Raw genomic sequence first — 22,417 nt, forward strand, 5'->3', positions numbered from 1 at the left:
TCGTCTGACCACAGAACGGTCTTCCATTTTGCCACACTCCATTTTAAATGATCCCTGGCCCAGTGAAAACGCCTGAGCTTGTGGATCTTGCTTAGAAATGGCTTCTTCTTTGCACTGTAGAGTTTCAGCTGGCAACGGCGGATGGCACGGTGGATTGTTTCACTGGTTTCTGGAAGTATTCCTGAGCCCATTCTGTGATTTCCTTTATAGTAGCATTCCTGTTTGTGGTGCAGTGTCGTTTAAGGGCCCGGAGATCACGGGCATCCAGTATGGTTTTACGGCCTTGACCCTTACGCACAGAGATTGTTACAGATTCTCTGAATCTTCGGATGATGTTATGCACAGTTGATGATAGATGCAAAATCTTTGCAATTTTTCGCTGGGTAACACCTTTCTGATATTGCTCCACTATCTTTCTGCGCAACATTGTGGGAATTGGTGATCCTCTACCCATCTTGGCTTCTGAGAGACACTGCAAGTCTGAGAAGCTCTTTTTATACCCAATCATGTTGCCAATTGACCGAATTAGTGTTATTTGGTTTTCCAGCTCTTAGTTATGCTCAAATTTACTTTTTCCAGCCTCTTATTGCTACTTGTCCCAACTTTTTTTGGGATTTGTTGACACCATGAAATTCTGAATCAACATATTTTTCCCTTAAAATAGTACATTTTTCAGTTTAAACTTTTGTTCCGTGATTTATGTTCTATTCTGAATAAAATATTAGAAGTTGGCACCTCCCCATCATTGCATTCAGTTTTTATTCACAATTTGTTTAGTGTCCCAACTTTTTTGGAATCCGGTTTGTATATAATCGCCAGCGAATTACACAAACAGTATACAGCAAAGTAGACTTTAAGAATAATACCAAAAGCAACAGCCCTAGCACATGTACATTTGTACATACATTTGCTGCAAGATTTGAACAAGGTGAGCCACCTTCAGCCAAATTTATAGAAAAATAATCCACTATTAAGAAACAGCCTCAAACTTCCACTCCACAAGGACAAACCACATGCTGCTTTTAAGATCTATTTTTTGAGAAAGTGATCATTTACACTAGATTAATTGCATAACTAGGTGTGAACAGAAACATTCTTGATTAAGTCTGCTCTCGAGGAACCCTGAGCTCAACTTATCCAAACATCCACTCATACATTACAAACAAGCCTTCTTCAGAGTGTGAATATCAGCACACATGCCTTGAGGGCAAAGGCTAAATCCACACAACCAACAGATACACCTTATAGGCTCACAATTCCAATAGCACACTAAAAAAGTGCAAGGGGAGAACGAACAGTAAAATACAGGTATGGGATCTTTTATCAGGAAATGTGATATTAACAACGCTCTGAATTACGAGAAATCTCCAACGGAGTACATTTTAAACAAATAATTCAATTTTTTTTAAATGATTTCCTTTTTCTCTGTAATAATAAATCATTACTTTGTACATGATGGTAACTAAGCTGCATAAATTCACATCAGTGGCAAAGCAATTACGTTGGTTTAATTGCAAGTTTAAATGTTTATTTTTTTTGTAGATTAAGGTATGGTGATACATATTAAGGAAAAACCCAGGAAAAGCCACATTCAGTAATACAGTGTCAACCTGAAGTGCTAAGCTGTGCAGTATGTCTACCTGACACAAACTACAGAACAAAAACAACATATACAGGTCTGCTAGTTGAATCATAGTATACTGAACTAGGCAGTAATTCTGCTTTGAAATGCTAAAGTTATAAGTTTAACTCAAGCCTGGATGGTATATACAATGCATTTGTATTTCCCCCCTGTGTCAGTGTGTACTTTGGTTTCCACTCACACTCCAAAAACACAGGCAGGTTACGGCTATGACAGAATGCCTAAACTTACTTTCTAATGCGGACAAAGTAAATTACTGGAAGTAAAACATTTAGGGCAAAGACACACAGGGCGATTAGTCGCTGCACCTTTTAATTAATTCAGTCAACTTACTGCCCATAGAGCTTAATCGCATCACCGCAACAATTCGCATGTGCAATTTAGTCCCGCGGATTAGTCGCTGCAACTAATCGCCCCATGTGTCTTCGCCCTTAAATTGCAAGATCACTAAAATTAGGGTAAAAAGGTCATTAACCTTGCCTTAACTGGCTAGTGTATGAGTGTAGTGGGCACCCTAGATTGTAAGCTTTACTGAAGCAGGAACTTCTGTAAATCCCTGCATAAAATGTGTTAATGTTTTTTAAATAACAGATAATAAGCCACCACAGAGCCAGGTAGACATACTAATACCATCAACAAACTGCATAAAGAAATCTGAACAGGACCACAATGGACAGCCAGTCCTGTATTACTTGCAGCCCAGGTGGCAAAGGTGCAGAAGTGATTTACAGCAGATAATTTGTTTTTTGTTTTTTTTTTTAAATCGGTTCCTTTTTGTCCGTATTGTTTCTACATATTTGGCATACCCTGCCTGGTAGAAATCTAACCTGATGTCTAAAGCTCTAAAATCATGTCATGTAACCCTACATGATAAAATATACAAATGTTGCTTTGTTCCTATAGCAGTGGAGTATTTAGCTATTATTTTTCATTCTATATCTAGGTTATTCAAGATTACACTCACTTTTTGTGCTTGATTGGATGATGATTTCCTGTTAATCACATGATTTGTGTCAGCATCTTCCTGATCAATAGCCAGTAGGTCTTATGGCAACTGGACTATCTGAAATGTAATTCTACCGTTACTACAACACAGTAAAATAATGCCTGTAGAAAGTAATTAGCAGAGCAGCACATTTACTAAAGAGATCAGATGAAATTAAAACAAGATAGACTTATAGGCAGATGTGCTTGATTGCTGTTCTATAAGTACGATTTTGTAGGATACTTTGAAGGGTCATCCAGTGTATGGCAAACAATGCATGAGGGCATATAGGATTATTTGCCAAACAGAAAACAAGTTATGGTGAATTACAAGTAGCAACACTACTGTGGCTATAAGTCTTAAACTACAAATTTGCATTTTTGGAGCAATTTCATTCAGAGGCAGCACTAATGCATCTAATCTGGAAATGCCAATAGAAGCATACCATTAAACATAATTAGATGTCTGAGTCATTTGGATGCCACTGTCTTGGATTAAAATACCGATGTAGCAGGTATAAGCAAAAATAATAATAAAAATGATTATATATAAGCAAGTATGTTAGGTGGATATCTTAGTGCGGAAGCTAAATGAGAATGATTTAAAGAACAAACAACTGCACTCACAGAGTATGAAATGGTGCAAAAACAAAATGTTTGTACTGATTCAACATTTCAGTCTCACACAGAAACCTTCATTAAGGTTTTTGGATATCATTTTTCTCTCATTAAATATAACTTTATACAAAGTTTTTCACTTCAATATATTCAACAAGCTATGACTTTGTCCCTAAAAGCCACATTGTAGTAAGTTGTAGCTGGCTAATTAAAATGAGGGGAGCTGCTCAGTGGCCAGGGGTGGCCCGGACCATGGGGCTTGCTTCCTTAATTACTGCATATAAGGGTGAAGACACACAGAGCTAGTTAGTAGCAGATACTTGTCATGGCTACTAAACGCCAGAACATACCCTGCCATAGACAATATTGAGAATTGCCTCTGCTAAAACACATGTAGAGACAATGATCAGTAAATAATCGGTATTGCCTATATCTGTAGCCATGACAAGTAGCTGGTACTAGTACCTGTGTGTCTTCACCCTAAATCAGGGGTGAGCAACTTTAAATATTAAAACAATTAGGGAGCAATGCAATCATGAAAAAAAAGTTCCTAGGGAATGACCAATAAGGGCTGTGATTGGTTATTGGCCCAATTCTGTCTTGAAGACTACAGAGACACTCTTTTGCAGTACACATGGTCTTGATGCCTCCAAAACTTGCATCCAAGTCAGAAATTTAAAAGCAACATGTTGCTCTCAAACCACTGGTTGGGAATCACTGCCCTAAATCTTTGCTCTGCGGTGACTCTTGTGCCAGTAGGACAGCAGGGGTTTATATGCAAGCAGGCGCAGGGGTCAAGTCAAGGCGGCAGGCCGGGTAACTACTCTGCGTCGGGCCCCTCCAAAGTTTTTTTTTTTTTTTTTTTACAGATGGGCCTGGCGCAGAGTACTTACACTACTGGGGCTGCTTTTTCTTTGAAATACTTGATTTAATAGTTACCGCAGCACTAAAAAAGATTGACAGCTTTGTCGCATGCACTTAATAATAGTACCACTTTTAACTAGGTGGATCTTGCTTATGGGCTGTTATACCATGCACCAGGTATTATATTTTTGAAAGAGGCATTTTTCAGAAATGACGGCTTCTTTGTTTTATAATGATACAGGTATGGATCCATTACCCACAAACCTGTTATCCAGAAGGCTCCAAATTACGGGAATGCCACCACCCAAACTGAAATGTTTGCCTAATGAAAGGAAAATGCAATTCTATGGAACTTTATAGTTAGTTATATTAAAATGTGCAACGGTTCTAAGGTAATTTGAAACTGTAATTGGAAAGCCAGTATAGCTATGAGAACCCGTTATACAGAAAGCTCAGAATTACAAGAAGGCCAAACTAAGCAAAATAGTTCTATTTTAAAAATTATATTTTTCTATGTAATAATAAAACAGTACCTAGCACTTGATCCTAACTAAACTTTTTATTTCATGTTTATGATTTTTAGCAGACTTGTGGTGATCCAAATTACAGAAAGGTCCCTTATCCAGAAAATCCCAGGTCCCTCACATTCTGGATTAAAGCCAATACACCAGTAGGTATATGCAGGATGTCATATTATGTATATTTATTTTGCAATGAAACATTACGGCCTTACAAATTGTAAGTACTCAAACTGCCTGCTACATCAGGAACAACAGTCCTATCATGGTCTGCCCCTTCCATGAAGCTGCTCTAGGGTAACCGGAAAGGAGCATATTTTTATACACTTAGATAAAAACATTTTTAACAAAAAAATATATTCCTTGTAACACTAAAATCATGAATTGGCTGTTTTTAGCTTATAGTCATAATGACTTAATTCTTAATTTTATAACTGTTATAAAATTAAAACAATGGACCCACCACTTGCCTCTAGAATGGCCACAGACAGCATAGTTCCCCTGCCTAGAGATTGAGGCTACTGTGAGCTACTGATGTGCTATAGCTGCACTATTAAAATTATATATATTTGTGTCCAATATTATATCAGTCACAAATGTTTACACAATTACGGAATGCAAGGATTTCTCTTTGCATTCTGCTACAAGGAATAAATTCTGAAACCCTGCAGTCCTGCAGCTTCCCAAACCCCAGAATAGTTTAAGATGTGGCATGTTTCACATACTCCCTGGACAGTGGCATTTGCAGTCTGTAAAAGCTGCCTAATGAGCGTCTTCCCTCCCCCACCCCACACACACACACTGACCCACCCACCCACAGAGGGGGAAGCTCACAGAAAATAAGGGAGAGGGGGAGGATGGGGTGCTGAATATGAACAATCAGTGCGAGGGAACAAACACACCCAGGAAAAGGATATTCCAAATGGGTTATCTCCTATAAAATATTATATATAATATATATATATATATATATATATATATATATTATATATTATATATTATATATTATATATTATATATTATATATTATATATAATATATATATATATATATATATATATATATATATATATATATATATATATATATAGATATAGTGTGTGTGTGTGTGTGTGTGTGTGTGTGTGTGTGTGTGTGTATATGTATATATATATATCTATATATACACATACATATATATATATATATACACACACACAAATTCCATCAATTTACAACATTCCAGCAAAATCAAAAACATTAAAAATAAATCTGCCTCCTAAACATGCACCTGATATATTAAGGGAAATATCATTCAGTTGAATGATAAAAAAATAAAAATAATCTTCCCTTCTCCCAGAGGCAAGCTGAATATCTATGTAAGGCCTCGTGCACATCTGGTTGGGATTGTGATAAACTCAGTCTGGTTATACCATGATCTGTTATTCACATTGGCAGTCTTGCACGTCTGTCTATAGCAGTTGCCCATGATTGCCATTTATTCTGGAACAAGAAGTTTCAATATACTGCAACTTTAATTCTATCCATCCAAATGCCGGCGTGCAATCAGCCATAATAATAAGTCAAATAGTTAACAGATCTCCAGCAGTCACACAAGAGATAATTGCACTACAGTTATCAGTCACCATTAGAATCTAACATACACAGAAGCACTGCGCTCACGTGTTCATACCATCTCACCTACGCTAGTCTATCAGCTTGATACCTCTTCTGTTTTAATGGATGGTAAATGCTTAGAGGCAGACAAAAGCACATGCAGTTGTAAGATAAAAATGATAACCAAAACAAAGGAAAAACCATAAAGCAAGCACATCTATTCCACCTGTGTGTTCTACATCTAAATGACCACTGTAAAGCAGCAGGGAGGAATGTCTATATAACACACAGGTATGTAAGACCCAAAAGTGGTTGTTGAAGGAGAATTCCAGCCTTCGAACCAAAATTCGTTAAAAAGCCCCACACAGAGAATTCACTAATATATCTATCATTGTAATTTGTTCCTTTAAAAAGTATGAATAAATACCATTTTATATACTAAAAACCAGCTACAAAACAGTTCTTCTTTCTGAATCATTTAATGTTTAAGTTCTCCCCTACCAGGATATCAATGTTACAAATTGGAACAACTCCTCCACAGCTTACAGACAACATGCAGGAACTACACAACCCACAATGCATTACACTGCAAAGTTCCTTTCTTTACCGCCATTATGTGTAGGGAATTGTGGGATTTGGAGGATAAAGGCTGAAGGCAGGCTGAGGACAGTCACCTATTGTTACATTTTTTTTTTTTTCTCAAAGTAGTCATCCAGATCAGCAGGAGAACAGGAGGCCAGGTAACTGTTCCAATACATACTATTATATTAAAAATCATGAAAAATCTTTAAATTTAAATTATGCATATTGCAAAGTTTTTTAAAATTAGGTTTACTTTTCAAAGATTTGGGTGGAGTTCCCCTTAAAAAAGACAAAGGAAATGTTTTGTTTTTGAGGTCTGCAAGGGATTATGGGACCTAACACCACCAGATTTCTTCATTGAGATATTTTTTAATTAAAACCAAAACCAAAAAAAGAGCAGGACATCAGGGGTGTAAGCATTTTAGGAAATACATACAGAAAGTGATATACTGCCATTGGATGAAAAGAATGTAATGCAAGCAGTATACCATGTATACCCAATGTACCCTGCTGGTGAGTGTTGAGGGAGAATACACTGTGAGCAGCTTCACTCTCAGGTCAGTGTAACAAAATCAGATATTAATGCAGATAATAGAATGGAAAATAAAATAATGTGGATCCTGATCTTATAATGTGGTCTTTCCATCACTTTCTAACTGAAGTTTCTCCCTTTGCAATGCAGAACATGTTCTGTCTGAAAGGAAATAATGTCAGCGTGCAGCAACTGCACGAGCCAATAGAATTCTTCCCTGCTTCTCAGTTTAATAAATTGCAAGGCAGAACTCACAAACCTGTACTGCAAAAAAACAAGGCAGAACTGAATGTCACAGCCATCAGTGTGAATTACAAAACTGTTTACAGCACTTGAAAGAATTAATGGGCTGCTCTGATAAGGTACAGTATGGAATCTTCTATAACTAAGCATAAATTAAGCTCACCAGGCACAGTAAACTATTACATAGGGGCCTATTTATTTTGCTGTGTAAAAAATGGCAACAAAATTCACCACACATAGTCAGGCTTTTACTTGTTAAAAATGGTGTCTTTTTTTTTTTTTTTACACATTTTTTCTTTCAGGACGTATTGCAATTTATTTTACACAGTTTTTTTGGCTAATTTTGTTTTGCGCAGCATAATAAATAGGCCCCATAGTGTGTGCGGTTATGTAGAGTTGCCAGAAATCTTTAGATGAAAGATGATGTTTACATTATAACTGTAATCATAGCCTGGATGTTCTTGCTCCACATGATCTTTCAAAGGTTCTCAATGCATTTCCAAAGTGTCCATTAAGTGTTGTGGGTATCTTACATATTAAGGCACTTTATTATTATTATTTTAGGTGCTGACCTAAAATAATAAAAATAAAGTGACCCCACAGATCTAACTAATCAGAACCTTTGACACCAAAAACAATGTAATTTTTAATTACTCACATAGATAATAACAACTAGAGTCTATGTGGGCACTTGTTGGCAATAAAGGAGCCATGAGTTTTAAAAGATAAGTAGGCAGCACTATATCAGCCCCCACTGCATGCTACGATGAGAATATAAAACCACTTTAGCAAGTACTTGTTACTTGGAAACACAGCCCTAATAGACTTTTAACCTTGTGTTTTGGGTTCATATGTTGTTCTACACAGTTTAAAAGGTAAGAAAATTAATGGAATTTTCTAAAGCCTATAAGCATATAGGCTTTAGAAAACCCATACCATATTCTTTTGCAGCATTTTTATGAACCTAATGGCAGGCATATGCCAATTACAATGGCAGGCATATGCGCTGTTGGACCGAGGACCATGTCAACAAGCTGATGTGGTCCCCGATCTGATGGAAATGTAAACCTGCCCGATCGAGATCTAGCCAATTTAGGCCTGTCAGGGGTGCCCATACACAGGCAGATAAGCTGCCAAATTGGTCTGAAGGGCCAGAATTGGTAGCTGAAATCTGCCCATGTACGGCATTTAGGGTAGATACACACTGGGCTACTAGTAGCAGCTACCTTTTCAAGGTTGCTAAACTCCAGAAAATAACCTGCCACAGACAATACTGAGAACTGCCTCTGCTAAAACACATGTTGAAATAATTATCAGTAAATGATCAGCATCGCCTATTTCTGTAGCCACGACAAGTAGCTGCTACTAGTATGTATGTATGTATGTATGTATATCTTTATTTATAAAGCGCTACTTATGTACGCAGCGCTGTACAGTAAAATACATTAATACAAACAGGGTGTTAGTAAGATAATAGATAAATACAGATAAATACAGCAGCAATAAGTTAAAGGAACAGTAACACCAAAAAATGAAAGTGTATAAAAATAATTAATATATTATGTACTATCGCCCTGCACTGGTAAAAGTGTGTGTTTGCTTCATAAACACTACTACAGTTTATATAAATACCCTGGCTGTGTAGCCATGGGGGCAGCCATTTAAATTGAAAAAAGGAGAAAAGGCACAGGTTACATAGCAGATAACAGATAAGTAGCATAGATTCCCATTGTATTCTACACAGTTATCTGTTATCTTCTTATGTAACCTGTGCCTTTTCTCCTTTTTTCAATTTAAATGGCTGCCCCCATGGCTACACAACAGCTATTTCTATTAACTACAGTAGTCTTTCTGAAGCAAACACACAACTTTTACCAGTGCAGGGCAACAGTACAATATATTTTAATTATATTAAAACATTTTTATTTTTTAGTGTTACTGTTCCTTTAAGAGTCGAGGACACAAGAGGAAGGAGGTCCTTGCCCCGTAGAGCTTACAATCTATATGTCGCATGTGTCTTCTTCACCCTTAGGATTGAGCTACAGGACAAGGCGAGGTTAAGCTAGCGCACTTGTACTACCTTACCTGTGGCTCTTACTTTAACTATAAACATAGCAAATTTGTGTTTGTCTGTAGCTTGATTCTGGTAAGCCACCAGCACAGAGATGCATTTTTCCATGTGTTACTTATAACCACAATCCACTAGAACCTGCCAATATTAATCAGAAAACATAAATGAAGGATCCCAAATCCCAAATTACAGTAGTAGTAGTAGTAGTATACAAAGTTCATTATATATTTTATCCCCCAAAGCAGAAAAATCTCCATTGTATTCGTCTGGACAAACCTTTTCTCTCATATTTCTGATTAGAGAACTATGACTGTCAACAAACTGTTTGTACTGTGTACAAACTCATCAGTTGTCAATCAAACTATTGAGGGCACCATACAAGACTTAATGTTCATTTTATGAAAACAGTTGTCCTAAAGGCCAAACGTTCAACTACTGCCATATATATGGATAGCTAAAGCTCACTGATCCACTCAAGTTAGCCACTGGCCTAAACGACAGACCAACTAAGATGAACATGCACCAGTAGCACCACCTTAAACACAGTCAATAGCGTGTAGAAGGCCTTCAGAAAACGCCTCTGAAAAGACAAGCCCTAAGGCTCACTCTTAAACATTAACATAAAATTCAAGGATACATATACATTGTTTTCAAGAATGATAAATAGAATATATGTAGTAATGCATAAGCATTTACAAAAATTTGATAAACACATTCAAAAACTTTGTAGAAACAAATAGAATTAGAAGTTGATCAGACATACAGATGAACTAACCCCCAAAACCAACCTGTATTAATCCTGTACAGATTTCTTGCACATACCCACTTTATGAACACAATGACTTCATGCACAGCTACAAACTGCCAATCATTACTATCTGGCTTAGGGTTCACAATCAACAGCATTTGCATTGGTGACACCAAGCACATTATTTCACGTTAAGTAAAAAAAAAATTGTGACCACACTTTACAACATTATGGGGCATATTTATAAAACTATGTAAAATTATATACACTAAAAGAAGAACAGAATTCGCAGTAAGATATTGTGTATTAATAAACCTCCATAACAGAATATCTGTTACCGGCATAATCAATTACGAAGAGCTAATGATAATATTAATTAAAGCATGTGTATGTTGTATCCAGGCCCGGATTTGTGGAGAGGCCACAAAGAACGATCTTTCCTGCGACCAGATCGTTATTGCTACGTGTATGGCTACATTTAGTGTAAAGACACACAGAGCTACTAGTAGCAGCTACTTGTCGTGGCTACTAAAAAAAATGCTGATCATTTACTGATAATTGTCTCTACGTGTGTTTTAGCAGAGGCAATTCTCAGTATTGTCTATGGCAGGGTATTTTCTGGCATTTAGTAGCCGTGAAAAAGTAGCTTCTACAAAATAGCTCGGTGTGTCTTCACCCTTATGCTACTGGCAGTAACAGATATTCAGAGAGACTGATAACAAATGCACTGTACTGGTCAAAATTCTACACATCTGTTGCTCACGAACATACAACTTCCACTTTTGAATGTAATCCCTAGGCACACTTTTTTGGAGAATTGAAAGCAACCCATCCTCTTATCCTTAGTTTTCATCATGTGTATTTTATTGCTCTTATCTCTTGGAATCTAATGCCGAAGTAACCTCTACTACACACAACAAAGCATAAACTCAGCAATACAAGCAGCTTTTCCTCCATGGACCCCTCACTGGGAGACCAATGAAGTATTAATCACCATTGCTGGTTCCTGCAGACAACTGCATAAAGGCTAACTAAAAGGTCCTAAGGGTTACCTGCTGACAAGCCCCCACTCACGTGCTATTTTTAAACCATTAGGCCTAGGTGATCAAGTCAAATAGGCCTAATCTTATGTTCTCAGACCACAGGCCCAAGCTCGACCTATTTGATCCTCCACTCAACACTCCTATGCTTTTTACATATTATTTATCCAACTGTCCATTTTTAAAGACCATTTTTCAGAAGCCTACTGGTTTTCCTATGCCCTTGTTAGGGCCGTGACACGACAAATCTCTGTTGTCTCGTCGCGTTCCTGCCCTTAGACATTCCAACACAACAAAATGTTTTGTCGTGTTAAAAATAAGTTGGAGAGCAACACAAGCATGAAAAATATACCCGAGGGGAAGCAAAAAAAGGGCTGCGACTGGTTGTTTGATAGCCCCTATGTAGCCTGGCAGCCAACAGGAGTCCATTTGACAGTACATCTGGTTTTAATGCAACAAAAACTTGCCTCTTCTTTGAGGCTACTGGGAGCAACATACAAGGGGTTGGTGTGCAATACGTTGCTCCTGAGCCACTGGTTGGAGACCACCGATTTACACCATACAATTGAGTTATGTAAAATATACTGTTTTTTACATATGAGCAACTTTATTCAGAAAGCCTTTTCCTGTTTTTGCACAATACTGACCCCATGGACAAAGCAAGGTCCATTCAGAATTAGTTTGCTGAAATGGGAGTGGAAATACTAGACTGGCCTGCAGAGACACCTACCCTCAACCCAAAGAAATAGCAGTGGGATGAATCTCACTATCAACGGTGACCCAGGCTTGATCCTCAACATCAGTGTCCAGCTTCACTAAGGGCTCTGGCACACGGGGAGATTAGTCGCCCGCGACAAATCTCCCTGTTCACAGGCGACTAATCTCCCCGAAATGCCATCCCACCGGCGAAAATGTAAATCACCGGTGGGATGGCATACGTGACGGCGCGATTTCAGTGAAATCGTGGAAGTTGCCTTGAAATCGCGCCACCGCCTATGCCATCCCACCGGCAATTTACATTTTTACCGGTGGAATGGCATTTCAGCAAGATTAGTCGCCCGCGAACAGGGAGATTTGTCACGGGCGACTAATATCCCCGTGTGCCAGAGCCCTAAAGGTGAAGACACACTGGGCTACTAGTAGCAGCTACTTTTTCAAGGCTACTAAACTCTAGAAAATACCCTGCCATAGACAATAATAAGAATGTAAATGATCAGTATTGTCTATTTTAGTAGCTGCTACTAGTAGCTCCGTGTCTTCACCCTAAAGGTGGCCATACACGCACCGATAATATTGTACGAAACCTCGTTTCGTACGATATTTGGTGCGTGTATGGTATGTCGGCGAGTCGACCGATATCGCAGGAAGCTGCTGATATCGGCCGACTCGCCGATTGGACCAGTTGGAAAATTTTGATCGGGCGCCATAGAAGGCGCCTGATCAAAATCTCCTTTCAGCACTGAATCGGCAGAAGGAGGTAGAAATCCTATTGTTTCTACCTCCTTACCTGCCGATTCAGCCCTGAATGGTGTGGCACATCTGACGATGTTTCGTGCGACCAAACATCGTCAGATCGCCACGTGTATGGCCAGCTTAATACTCATGTGGTTGAATACAACTAAATCTCACAAACAGAATAACAGTTTTTGTAACACAAAGGGATGATTATTTTCATGTTAATACCCTTTTTTCATAATGGGATCTTGGGAAGACAAATACCCACTTCTGGCCATATAGGGCATTTTCTATTGTAACACACCCCTCAACCATTATTCAAACCACTATACATCCCTCTGTCCTGCTATGACTTATTATTCTGTGTGTGCTGGACATCATAACAGTAGGTAGAGATAAAGGAACCATTCAAGATTTGTAATATAAGTTGTGTTAGACTACAGAACTTTTAGAACTTCTGCTACCCAACTAAACCCTTTGTCCAGGATGGCCAATGGTTAATACACATTGCCAAATATTTAAAAGGAATTTAAGACCAAAAATAAGGCACCTCCTAAACTGTGCAATTTTTTTAGTGTTCAGGTAAAAGGATTTTTTCCTGTCTAGTGCTGCCAATCCGTTTCCTGTAGAGAACATAAAAACACAGATGATAGTAGCCCTTCCAACAAATTGCTTTTGTCCTTTAAAAATTACCCTGTTTTTATCAAGGTAGAGCAATAACCCCCCAGCCCAGGTTTTAACAATGCCACCCTTGGCTTCAAGGAACACATGCAAACCTCATACCAACTGCACATAATGCATTCTGTATGCCATTCTACCTCTTCCACACATCCCTCTAGACTTGTGAATTAGGCAAAGTTATTTTTTTTTATACACCTTTTCATCCACCACACAGCAAAAACCTCAGACCCACTATTACACATGAAACATCAGTCAACCCCTTAATGCAGTGGTCCCCAACCAGTGGCTCATGAGCAACATGTTGCTCCCCAACCCCTTGGATTTTGCTCCCAATTACCTCAAAGTAGGTGCTATTTTTTTTTTTTTTTAATTCTTGACATGTAGGCAAGTTTTGGTTGCATAATAACCAGATGTACTGCCAAACATAATATCCTGTAGGCTTCCAGTCCATATAGGGGCTACCAAATAGCCAATAACAGTCCTTATTTGTCACCCCCAGGAACATTTTTTTGCTTGTGTTGCTCCCCAAGTCTTTTTACATTTTAATGTGGCTCACATGTAAAAAAGATTGGGGATCCCTGCCTTAATGTCATGTTCTTGCTACTAAGCATCAGGAAACAAATTTCTCCTCCAGCTCAGTATTTAACATACACTCACATTATTCTGAAACCTGTGCATCACATAGCAGAGCCATTCATTGTAATCTTATGTACCACACAATTCTCTCACTATATTACCTTTCTGCTGTGCAGTTTACACACCTGTGCCCCATATTCTTGACAATTGTGCAACCTATAAAAGACCAATTAACCACTGTATCCTTTTTAAAAACAGTACAAAGACAGTTGTAAGTCCATATCTGGACTTCCAGCTGCAGTTAGTGAGCGGTGTATGACAAATACACCCCTGTACTTAAATATAATAGCTATTGTATACTAGCAGCAGTGCAGTGTGCAGGCCTAAGGTTAAGTATTTCCAGTCATGCAATATATGTCCCTAATAAGTCTCCCTTGTTAAAAGCAGTTGCATAAACCCTAAGAACAATATATTTACTTATAGCATCCCGACACAAGTAAATATAGTCACCTCAGTCCCAGACTGGCATTCTTTAGCTCTTTACATCTTGTATGGTTTATTGGTTATTTTGTATGGAAATCTGTATCTTTAATACACCCATTTATTATACAGTGCTGTAGGATATGCTGGTACTTTATAAATACTTAATAATTCTGGCAAGTCAAAAAGGCTACTGCAAAAACTGCTATTTATTGGGCCTGTGGAAGTATATTTGAGCCTGTGAACTGGAAATGCCAGGGGCTATTTTGAATCTCACAGTCCAGATGGGGTCTACCTACATAGATCACAAAACAGGGTAGTATAGTATACCTTGGCATCATGAGACAGCACCAACACAAGGTGTGACAGTGTTACCTCACTCCCATCCTATCCTTTCCTCAATACTGCACTGAGGAAAACATTAAAAAAAAAAAAAAAATAAGTCCTTATTCTTATTTTAGACTGTAGGCTCTAGAAAAGCATGGGGACTTTTGCATGTAGTTTTATAACCATGTACTGTTAGTGTTACAGAGAACAGTCCTCAAAGCAGATCCAAAATTTGGATTTTCCCCCTCCCAACTCCTTTTACTGCCATACATCTCCCATTTCAACCACAAAATATTAAGTATTATTAAAGAGCACTAAAAATTATAAACATTACTGTATATTTTTAAATATTGTATTTGTACCGTCTCAGACAGTAACCACAGAACAGGGCCTATTTGTCCTAAATGGCAAATGCAATCAGGAGTCCAAGTAGGACATAGAAACCTAGCCATGTTCATCCTGACAGGGATCTACTAACTGCCCATCAGTGTCACCTACCCTACACTAAAGTGCATGTTGCTGGGACTGTCACACCTCCATGCATGTCTAGGACAGGCAATATCAGCACATCTTTAGACAGAATCCTGTGTGGATATTGAGATGGGGCATAATAGGCCATTACTAGTGACAGTTAAAGTTCATATAGGCTAATGTCCCACTATAGTCCAAAACCGCATTATTCCTTCCTCCTGTACTTATTACACCCACAGCTAATATGATCTGGCAGTGACAGCAAAATTATATCCAGCACCATGCATTCTAACAACCGATAAACGCCGGTATTGCCTACTCTGGGCATGATGTAACTTTTATTTGTTTTCCTCGTACCCGCCAAAACCCAGTAGAGTCATTTGAGCCCAAAAGCAGCAGTAATTCCACCAGGCCACGTTCCCTAGTTCTACAAGCTCATTAAGTTCCAAGGATGGAAGTAGGACATTAGCCCAAATCACTGCCTGACTATCCAATCTCCAATGATAGGTGCTCGGGGTGCTGCCGCTACCACAACTGAACACATCTGATCGCAGTTGCAATTGTGCATCAGCTGAAGGGCAGCAGACTGGACAGGGAGACGGAACTTTTAGTCAGTGCGAAGCGCTTCCCCACTTACAGCAAGAACATCCAGGTAGCAGCGCGTAATGTAACAAAGGGCTGAGAGCTCCCAAGTGCATGTCCGGCATTTCCCCTGCTGTGCACAAGCCCGCACCCCGCCACTCTCACTGATCACTACCTCCCCCAGTTTCCTGGGCTCTGCAACCAGCAATAGATTCCTATTCATTAGCCAGGCCAGCGATCAGACACATAGGTGGATTACATCACCCCTCTCAGGCGGCATATGCACAGCCCCCCGAATTCATACCCCCTCCCCAATTCGCCATCCCGTCGCATTTAAAGCCCCATTCTATTCTGCAGACGTGACAGGGAGAGCCCCTGATCTGGAGGGGAGAGAAAAGAAGGGGGGCGGTGGGGTGAGATTGAGGAGAGATGGGGGGGAGGTGGGTGCTCCCCCTCTCTCCCCATCTCTGGTTCCTGATGAGGGTGCAGGTAAGGGAGAGTTATAGAGATTTAAAGAGAAATTGCTACAATTGTAACAAACTCACCGCGGTGTTTGAGCAGCAGTCGGCCCGGGGTCTCCAAGTCATCCCAGCACGGGTTCTCAATGCAGGACCCAAGTGGCCTAGACACATAGAGGGTTATTGCAAAGCCTGTTCAGAGGATGCAACACTCGCAGCCGGGGACAGTACATTTACCAACATGGAGCGCCTACAATCGCATGCACATGATGAAAAAAAAATCCAAAATCCAGAAATTAATTGATCATATTTTAGGGGGGAAAGTGCTCAGGCAGGATTATATTTTTTTCACTTCCCCCTGTTCTAGCTCCGCCTCTCATACCCCTCCCCCATAACAATGCAAAGTACCCAAGTGGGAGGGGTTGGGAGGAGCTGGGAGCTCAGCTTGTTCTAATTTGCATGCTAATGAAGCGGTAGGCAGGACGGAAGGCTAGCGAAAGCATTCCGGGTGTGAGAGTACTGCCTCTGAAGCATTCCCCAGCTGGGGCACTACGTTTACACACAGAAACTGGGGACTCCCGGCACTCAACTTACACACGAACTTATATTTGCGGAGCCCTTAAGCATCTGAGAATTGTAGTTCTGCAGCAGCTGGGGCGTTAAGTGCCATATATACTGTAAGGCAATACTGAAGCGCTACTGCACCGTATCCCGCCACTATAATACCCCGTTAGAAAGGAATTGTCGGGCTCGGCCATACAGAGCGAGAGGGCGGGGCTTGGGGCTCGCTGGGCCTATACCCGTGCGTTCCAGTCTCTATGCAAATGAAAGCGAGGTTACCTGTCCCTCACAGTAGGTGCGCCACGCCTTAGGCATCAAATCAACCCGCTCTTAACAGTTTGAGCAATTAAGAGCTGGTTATAGTGGTCAGATATTTGACAGGTCTAGTTACAAAGGGCATTATACAATACATACCAATTGTGTGAAAATATGGATAAAGGGATGTGTAACTGCTGCTGGGTTCATTGGCCTCTACTAGGGGCCCTTCTGCCTCCCGCGCTGGATGTGTCCTGCAGCAGAAATGGGTTTCTTTCTTGTTTTTTGTGACACTGTCAGTTTTACTGCCAATATTTCTGCTGATACGGCTATATACTCATTTACCCATGTAGTCCTTAATATACAGTTTAACGTACTTTCATATAGTAAATTACAGCAAACACGCATCTAATGCTTATGCTCACAGTGCCCCTAAGGACATGCCTATGTATATGAACAGTAAGAAGCCATATAAATAGCATATTTTGCTTGACGGGCTTTTGTAAGAAAAATCATTTAAGACCCAAACTATAACGTAAATTTATTAATCCAATTTTACCCGTGTTCAGATTATATCTATGATCTTTTCAAGGCTCCGATACGAACGTCCCATATACGACTTTAAGAAGTATTCACTCACATTCCAAACAGGCAATGCAATAGCCACCTTAAGGATGGGTCCTTCCTTAAGCCATTATAAACTGGTTCTGCCAGAGAGACAAGAGTCTTCCCTGATTGGCTGTGGCTTGTTATAGGTGGGCGGAGCTTTTTCAGCTGTACTGTTGGCCTATTGGGCGTGTTGAAAGTGAGTGACCACTATGTGTAATAATTAATCAAGTAGGAGGCGCCGCATGGTTGTTTGTATGCTGCTATTGGCTGGATTTGAATAGCATTACATCCTCTTGGCGACAAGAGTGGGATGCGCCCTGTTTCCTTGAGTAATCAAGAAATGTATATATATTTATACACATTGCGAGTATCATTCTGTGTTGAGGAACGCTCTCCTCAACACAGCTGGAGAGAGCACTGTACAGAGTGTAAGCTCACCATAGAAAATGGCTTTGCCGGGACCTGTTTTCAGCTTTCTTTCTTTTCTTTTTTTTTTTTAACAATAATCAGTATGGTCCTGCAATGTTATTATTTTATTGGGCACTGAGTAGTACCACATTTGTTAATAATTGCTTGTTAGCCATAGGCAAATGTATACGGATTTGCTTTATGCAGTGTGACTTATTCTAAAATTTGCACAAGCTGTAAAACCAAGAATGAAATATAATAAAAGGAAATGTAACTCTACAAACTTTCAAAATTATTTTTAAAGTATATTTGTAATTTTAACCTAAGCGAAAAGCAGTATGTTTTTTTTCTTGCTATTGTCTGCAATGCTGCTTCTAAGTAATAAAAAAGTATAGCATAAATCAGCTGGTTTACAGATCTGTTGGGAAACATTAAGCAAGCATGGGAATTTGAGTCTCTGCTTAAATACAAGAAAGGGTGATTGCAGACCAGTATGGAAGGCTAGAGGACCAATTTAATTTACAAGGAAATTCACTGAGGGGGTGGCAAAATGTTAGTCCACCACCAGTGAACTGTATCACTAGGTTTATTCCATGGCCCAGTGTTCCTGTTAGCAAAAACCTGCACTTGGCCAGGAATCTGAATTAAATTGCCGCAGCACCCTCTGATTTTGCTTACCTGGTTCCTAGTCAGAATTAAGGTGGCCATGATTGCAGCTTATCAGCCCATGTATAGGGCCTTCAGGTGGGCCTGTCTGACCGGTATGTGGCCAAAAATCAGGCAGATTTTTTAAAAACCATTTTATAAATTTTTTTTTCACAATACCACTGTGCTGGAAATGATTTGTGTGCAAGACCATTTCTATATAAAGATCTAGTTTCCCTATAAAGGGGGCGGGTACTTTTGGTTTTTTTTTTTCACCAAATCTTTATTTTGATAGTGTTTACTAGAGTGTCCTACACTGATCTAATCAAGCAGAACTCAGGTTAAAAAAAATCCATTTTGGACGAGGAGCACTGTCTCCATTGATGCAGTCCTTTTCCTGGTGGCCTGCACCCCATCAATGTGATCTGATATCACCCACCTCAAGGTGGGTATGTTGTGACTGTCGCCAAACGAAGGTATCATTCAGTGTACGGCCAGCTTAAGACTCAGATTTGGCTATGTGGAGTAGTCCCGCAATTTTATGCTATTGCCTATGCATAAATCTAAACCTGTGACAGGGATAACTGGGTAAGCACGGTAAGATGGTGCCACAGTGCTGTGATTCAGACTTCCTGGACCAGTGTAGTTTTTTTTTTTTAACTTTTGCTAGGTGACAATCAGTTAGAATCTCATGACTGAAAGATGGTAGAAAGGCCAGCACTAATAGGCCAGGCAAAAGTGAATATTAAATCATTACTGTTCTCAATCTATTCCATTAATAAGAAAAAGTAGAAGTGTTAAGAATCACCCTATGTGGCTTAACACTGAGGTAAAGAAGTTAATAGGGAAAAAAAGAAAAGCTTTTAAGAAATATAAGTCAGAGGGGACAGTAGCTGCGTTTAATGAATATAAACACTATAACAAGTGTTGCAAAACAGCAATCCAGAAGGCAAAGATAGAAAATGAGGAGCGCATTGTGGCAGAGGCCAAGACTAACCCCAAAAAGTTTTTAAGTATATTAATAGTAAAAAGATGCAGGTTGAGGGTGTGGCCCCATTGAGTTATAGTAACAATATAGTTACAGTGGATACAGAAAAGGCAGATGTGCTTAACCAGTTCTTTTCTTCTGTGTATACAGTAGAGGAGCCAGAGTGCCAAGTCCCACCCAATTGCTGCACTGTTGCCTCAGCTCCAACTACACAGTGGTTGACATAGGATATGGTGCTTAAAGGGTTACACAAGATAAATGTAAACAAGGCACCGGGGCCAGATGGAATACACCCTCGGGTACTGAGAGAGCTAGGGTCAGATTTACAGTGGCCCTTGTTTTTGATATTCTCAGACTCGCTTTTATCAGGTATGGTACCTAGGGATTGGAAGAAGGCGAATGTCATTCCTATATTTAAAAAGGGAGTAAGATCTCAGCCTGGCAATTATAGGCCTGTAAGTTTGACATCCGTGGTGGGAAAGTTATTTGAAAGCTTGTTAAGGGATCACATACACAATTATATACTGGAGAATGCCATTATGAGCAGTAACCAGCATGGCTTTATGAAGGACAGGTCATGTCAGACCAATTTAATTGCTTTTTATGATGAGGTAAGTAAGAAGCTGGACAGTGGGGATGCAGTAGATGTAATATATTTGGATTTTGCCAAAGCATTTGATACAGTTCCCCACAAACGACTGCTTTCTAAACTAAGGTCTATTGGTCTTAGTGAAGTCATTTGCACATGGATAGAAAACTGGCTACAGGATCGGGTACAGAGGGTGGTTGTTAATGGTACATTCTCTACTTGGAATAAGGTTCTCAGTGGGGTCCCTCAGGGTTCTGTACTGGGTCCACTTTTGTTTAATTTGTTCATAAATGACTTAGGGGAGGGTATTATAAGTAATGTATCAGTGTTTGCAGATGACACAAAACTCTGCAGACCAGTCAATTCTATCCAGGATGTGGCATCCTTGCAGCAGGATCTTGACCAACTGGCAATCTGGGCGGCTAAGTGGCAGATGAGATTTAATGTGGATAAATGTAAGGTCATGCACCAGGGATGTAAAAATATGCAAGCCCCATATACCCTTAATGGGACTGCACTAGGCAAATCCATAATGGAGAAGGACCTTGGAGTCCTTGTAGATAATAAACTTGGCTGTAGCAAGCAATGCCAGGCAGCAGCTGCAAGGGCAAACAAGGTTTTGAGCTGTATTAAAAGGGGTATAGATTCACGGGAGGAGGGGGTTATTCTTCCCCTTTACAGAGCACTGGTAAGGCCCCATCTAGAATATGCTGTTCAGTTCTGGTCTCCAGGGCTCAAACGGGACATGATTGCGTTAGAGAGGGTCCAGAGAAGGGCAACTAAGCTGGTAAAGGGTATGGAAAGTCTCAGTTATGAAGAAAGACTGGCCAAGTTGGGTCTGTTTACACTGGAGAAGAGGAGCTTAAGAGGTGACATGATAACTATGTATAAGTATATAAGGGGATCATATAATAATCTTTCTAATGTTTTATTTACCAGTAGGTCCTTCCAACGGACACGAGGGCACCCACTCCGTTTAGAAGAAGGGAGGTTCCGTTTAAATATTCGGAAAGGATTTTTTACTGTGAGAGCTGTGAAGTTCTGGAATTCCCTCCCCGAATCAGTTGTACTGGCTGATACATTATATAGCTTTAAGAAGGGGCTGGATGGATTCTTAGCAAGTGAGGGAATACAGGGTTATGGGAGATAGCTCTTAGTACTAGTTGATCCAGGGACTGGTCCGATTGCCATCTTGGAGTCAGGAAGGAATTTTTTCCCCTCTGCGGCAAATTAGAGAGGCTTCAGATGGGGTTTTTTGCCTTCCTCTGGATCAAATAGTAGTTAGGCAGGTTATATATAGGCATTATGGTTGAACGTGATGGACGTATGTCTTTTTTCAACCCAACTTACTATGACTATGACTATATCATTTTTCAGAATTAAATTAAACAAGAATTTTTCGGCACAGATTAATGATTTTATACTGATAATAATGCAAAAAAGGAAGGAATTACTTAGTGTTTGGAAATGCACAGGATTGTAGCAATGCTCAGAACATCCCATGCAACATCAACATTAAGAAATGTATCGACTAATGTTACTTATTTTTTAGCAGTTAAGGTCATACATGATCTGCTTCTAGGAAACATGAGAGGGAGGACAATTTAAACTTAGACAAATAGTCAACAAACAAAAATCAACTGAAAAAAATAATTTATGGGGTACTATCTAAGAACAAATCATGTGCAAAATCATGTAAAAAATTGTTTGGAAGGTAAACAACCCCTTAAAGTTAATAGAGTAATAATAGAACATTCGAAGGTCGTTTCCTCTCCCCCTACTCCAAAGGTGAATTTGGAGTTATCTTAGAGTGAGTGAATTTCGGTTGCCATGATTGAATAGAAAGTCAAATAGATAAAAAACACACAAAAATTCTTGTTGAATCCTGATTGAC

General features: G+C 39.5%; 1 protein-coding gene across 6 annotated transcripts in view; it reads right to left on the bottom strand.

The window, feature by feature from the left end:
• The window catches only part of bicra (BRD4 interacting chromatin remodelling complex associated protein), a 47,767-nt gene extending 29,830 nt beyond the window's left edge, over positions 1–17,937 (bottom strand). Inside the window, exons 1-3 of one of the 6 annotated variants that reach the window (XM_031906884.1) lie at positions 17,844–17,937; positions 16,556–16,718; positions 2,607–2,705 (exon numbers count right to left, since the gene is read on the bottom strand). The gene's annotated coding sequence lies outside the window, so the exon portion shown is untranslated. Of the gene's footprint in view, positions 1–2,606; positions 2,706–16,555; positions 17,198–17,843 lie in introns of those variants that run through there. The other 5 variants (NM_001113827.1, XM_012967955.3, XM_031906883.1 and 2 more) reach the window with 5 other exon arrangements.
• Positions 17,938–22,417: the final 4,480 nt, after the last annotated feature.

Source organism: Xenopus tropicalis, chromosome 8 (genome assembly GCF_000004195.4).
Source record: "Xenopus tropicalis strain Nigerian chromosome 8, UCB_Xtro_10.0, whole genome shotgun sequence".
NCBI classification, from domain to species: domain Eukaryota; kingdom Metazoa; phylum Chordata; class Amphibia; order Anura; family Pipidae; genus Xenopus; species Xenopus tropicalis.